This window comes from Triticum aestivum, chromosome 6B, assembly GCF_018294505.1.
Source record: "Triticum aestivum cultivar Chinese Spring chromosome 6B, IWGSC CS RefSeq v2.1, whole genome shotgun sequence".
NCBI lineage: Eukaryota > Viridiplantae > Streptophyta > Magnoliopsida > Poales > Poaceae > Triticum > Triticum aestivum.
Window position 1 is genome coordinate 13,417,663 of NC_057810.1, and position 4,957 is coordinate 13,422,619.

Sequence of the window (4,957 nt, forward strand, 5' to 3'; positions counted from 1 at the left end):
CCCCTCCAGGTCCCGGCGGCGCCGCCGTCCGTGAGGGGGGCACACCCCGGAGAGGCGTGCCACCTCTTCGGACATGCCACTGATACGTCTCCAATGTATCTATAATTTTTTATTGTTCCACGCTATTATATTACCCGTTTTGGATGTTAATGGGCTTTACTTTACACTTTTATATCATTTTTGGGACTAACGTAATAACCGGAGGCCCAGCCCGAGTTGCAGTTTTTTTGCCTATTTCAGTATTTCGAAGAAAAGGAATAACAAATAGAGTCCAAACGGAGTGAAACCTTCGGGAGCGGTCTTTTTGAAACAAACGCGATCCAGAGGACTTGGAGTGGAAGTCAAGAAATAAGGGAGGTGGCCACGAGGGTGCCCGGCGCGCCCCCTATAGGTGGGCGCGCCCCCACCCTCGTGGGCTCTTCGGGCATCCACCGACGTACTTCTTCCTCCTACATATACCCATGTACCCCGAAAACATTAGAAGCGACCACAAAAAACTATTTCCACGGTCGTAACCTTATTTATCCACAAGATCCCTTCATGGAGCCTTCGCTGGCGCTCCGCCGGAGGGGGAATCAATCATGGAGGGCCTCTACATCATCTCCAAGGCCTCTCCGAGGAGTTGTGAGTAGTTTACCACAGACCTTTAGGTCCATAGTTATTAGCTAGATGGCTTCTTATTTCTCTTTGAATCTCAATACCAAGTTCTCCTCGATCATCTTGGAGATCTATTCGATGTAACTCTTTTTGCGGTATGTTTGTCGAGATCCGATGAATTGTGGGTTTATGATTAAGTTTATCTATGAGAAATATTTGAATCTCCTTTGAATTCTTTTATGTATGAGTAAGTTATCTTTGCAAGTATCTTCGCATTATCAGTTTGGTTTGGCCTACTAGGTTGATCTTTCTTGCAATGGGAGAAGTGCTTAGCTTTGGGTTCAATCTTGTGGTGTCCATTCCCAGTGATAGCAGGGGCAGCAAGGCACGTATTGTATTGTTGCCATTGGGGATAAAAAGATGGGGTTTATATAATATTGCATGAGTTTATCCCTCTACATCATGTCATCTTTCTTAATGCAATACTCTGTTCTTTATGAACTTAATACTCTAGATGCATGCTGGATAGCGGTTGATGTGTGGAGTAATAGTAGTAGATACAGGCAGGAGTCGGTCTACTTGTCACGAATGTGATGCCTATATACATGATCATGCCTAGATAATCTCATAATTATTCCCTTTTCTATTAATTGCTCGACGGTAATTTGTTCACCCACTGTAATAAATATGCTATCTTGAGAGAAGCCACTAGTGAAACCTATGGCCCCCGGGTCTATCTCTTATCATATAAGCTTTCGATCTACTTTTATTTGCATCTTTAATTTTCCAATCTATATTATAAATACCAAAAATATATTTACCTTATCATATTATCTCTATCAGATCTCACTTTCGCAAGTGGCCATGAAGGGATTGACAACCCCTTTATTGCGTTGGTTGCGAGTTCTTGTTTGTTTGTGTAGGTGAGTGGGATTTGTGAGGAGCCTCCTACTGGATTGATACCTTGGTTCTCAGAAACTGAGGAAAATACTTACGCTACTATTGCTGCATCACCCTTTCCTCTTCAAGGAAAACCAACACAAGCTCAAGACGTAGCAAGAAGGATTTGTGGCGCCGTTGCTGGGGAGGTCTTCGCTCAAGTCAAGACATACCAACTACCCATCACAAACTCAGCTCCCTCGCACTTATATTATTTGCTATTTGCCTCTCGTTTTCCTCTCCCCCACTTCACCTTTGCCGTTTTATTTGCCCTCTCTTTCCCAATCTCCTCTCTTTCGCTTGTGTTTTTGTTTACCTGTGTGTTGGATTGCTTGTCGCGATGGAGCAAGACAATACCAAATTGTGTGAATTTTCCAATACCAATAATAATGATTTCCTTAGTACTCCGATTGTTCCTCTTAATGATGTTGAGTCTTGTGAAATCAATGCTGCTTTGCTAAATCTTGTTATGAAAGATCAGTTCTCCGGCCTTCCTAGTGAAGATGTCGCTACCCATCTAAACAACTTTGTTGATTTGTGTGAGATGCAAAAGAAGAAAGATACGGATATTGATATTGTTAAACAGAAGTTATTTCCATTTTCACCTAGAGATCGTGCTAAAGTTTGGTTTTCATCTTTGCCTAAGAATAGTATTGATTCATGGAATAAGTGCAGAGATGCTTTTATCTCTAAGTATTTTCCTCCCGCTAAGATCATCTCTCTTAGGAACGATATTATGAATTTTAAACAACTTGATCATGAGCATGTGGCCCAATCTTGGGAAAGAATGAAATTGATGATTCGCAATTTCCCTACTCATGGTTTGAATTTATGGATGATCATACAAAAATTTTATGTCGGAATGAACTTTGCTTCTAGAAATCTTTTAGATTCGGCCATGGGAGGCACGTTTATGGAAATCACCTTAGGAGAAGCTACTAAACTTCTTGATAATATTATGGCTAATTATTCTCAATGGCACACCGAAAGATCTACTAGTAAAAAAGTGCATGCTATAGAAGAAATTAATGATTTGAGTGGAAAGATGGATGAACTTATGAAATTGTTTGCTACCAAGAGTGCTCCTATTGATCCCAATGATATTCCTTTGTCTACATTGATTGAGAATAATAATGAATCTATGGATGTGAATTTTGTTGGTAGGAATAATTTTGGTAACAATGCTTGTAGAGGAAACTTTAATCCTAGACCGTTCCCTATAAGTCCTCTAATAATAATGGAAATTCCTACAATAATTCTTATGGAAATTTTAATAAGATGCCCTCTGATTTTGCGAATGGTGTTAAAGAATTTATGATCTATCAAAAGAATTTTAATGCCTTGCTTGAAGAAAAATTGCTTAAAGTTGATGATTTGGCTAGGAACATTGATAGACTTTTGCTTGATGTTGATGCTTTGAAACTTATATCTACCCCTACTAAGCATGATATCAATGAGTCTCTCAAAGCTATTAGAATTTCCATTGATGAGTGCAAAGAAAGAACTGCTAGATTGCGTGCTAAGAAAGATTGCTTTGTAAAGGCGTGTTCTTCCAGTTTCCATGAAAATAATGATGAAGATCTAAAAGTTATTAATGTTTCCCCTATTAAATCCTTGTTTTGCAATTTGAATCTTAATAATGATGGGACTGGAGATGAGTCAACTTTAGTTAAAAGGTGTCCCAATGATTCAGAGTTTTTAGATCTTGATGCTAAAATTGGTAAAAGTGGATTTGGAGAGGTCAACACTTTAAATAGCATTGAACCCACTATTATGGATTTCAAGAAATTTAATTATGATAATTTTTCTTTAGTAGATTGTATTTTCTTGTTGCAATCCGTGTTGAATTCTCCTCAGGCTTATAGTCAAAGTAAAGCTTTTACCAAACATATGGTCGATGCCTTGATGCAATCTTATGACCAAAAACTTAATTTGGAAGTTTCTATACCTAGAAAACATAATGATGAGTGGGAACCTACTATAAAAATTAAAATTAAAGATCATGAGTGTTATGCTTTGTGTGATTTGGGTGCTAGTGTTTCCACGATTCCGAATACTTTATGTGATATTCTAGGTTTCCATGATCTTGATGATTGCTCTTTAAATTTGCACCTTGCGGATTCCACCATTAAAAAGCCTATGGGAAGGATCAATGATGTTCTTATTCTTGCAAATAGGAACTATGTGCCCGTAGATTTTATTGTCCTTGACATAGATTGCAATCTTTCATGTCCTATTATTCTTGGTAGACCTTTCCTTAGAACGATTGGTGCGATTATTGATATGAAGGAAGGGAATATTAGATTCCAATTTCCATTAAGGAAAGGCATGGAGCACTTTCCAAGAAAGAAAGTTACATTACCTTATGAATCTATCATGCGAGCTACTTACGAATCAAGTGCCAAAGAAGGCAACACTTAGATCTATCCTCGCTTTTATGCCTAGCTAGGGGCGTTAAACGATAACGCTAGTTGGGAGGCAACCCAATTTTACTTTTGTTTTTTGTTTTTACTTATGTTTAGTAATAAATTTTGCATCTACTTTCTGTTTCTATGTGTTTTCATGTTTTAATTAGTGTTTGTGCCAAGTAGAACCTACAGGATAACCTATGGTGATAGTTAATTTGATTCTGCTGAAAAACAGAAACTTTGCGCTCACGACAAAAAATTCAATAAACACAGAAATGTGCTTTTACATTGATTATTTTCACTGTAGATCAATAGAAAAATTTCCTAGGATGTCCTATTTTGGTAGGAGTTTTAGAGTTCCAGAAGTATTCTAAAGTTACAGATTGCTACAGACTATTCTGTTTTTGACAGATTCTGCTTTTCGTGTGTTGTTTGCTTATTTGGATGCATCTATGGCTAGTATGTAAAGGGTATGAACCATAGAGAAGTTGGAATACAGTAGGTTTAACACCAATATAAATAAAGAACGAGTTCATTACAATACCGTATGTGGTGGTTTTTCTTTCTTGCACTAACGGAGCTTATGAGATTTCCTGTTGAGTTTTGTGTTGTGAAGTTTTCAAGTTTTGGGTAAAGATTTGATGGACTATGGAATACGGAGTGGCAAGAGCCTAAGATTGGGGATGACCATGGCACCCCAAGATATTCAAGGACAAAAAAAGCCTAAGCTTGGGGATACCCCAGAAGGCATCCCCTCTTTCGTCTTCGTCTATCGGTAACTTTACTTGGAGCTATATTTTTATTCGCCACATGATATGTGTTTTGCTTGGAGCGTCTTGTATGATATTAGTCTTTGCTTTTTAGTTTACTACAATCATCCGTGCTGTACACACCTTTTGGGAGAAACCCAGTTGATTGGAATTTATTAGAATACTCTATGTGCTTCACTTATATCTTTTGAGCTAGATAGTTTGCTCTATGTGCTTCACTTATATTTTCTAGAGCACGGTGGT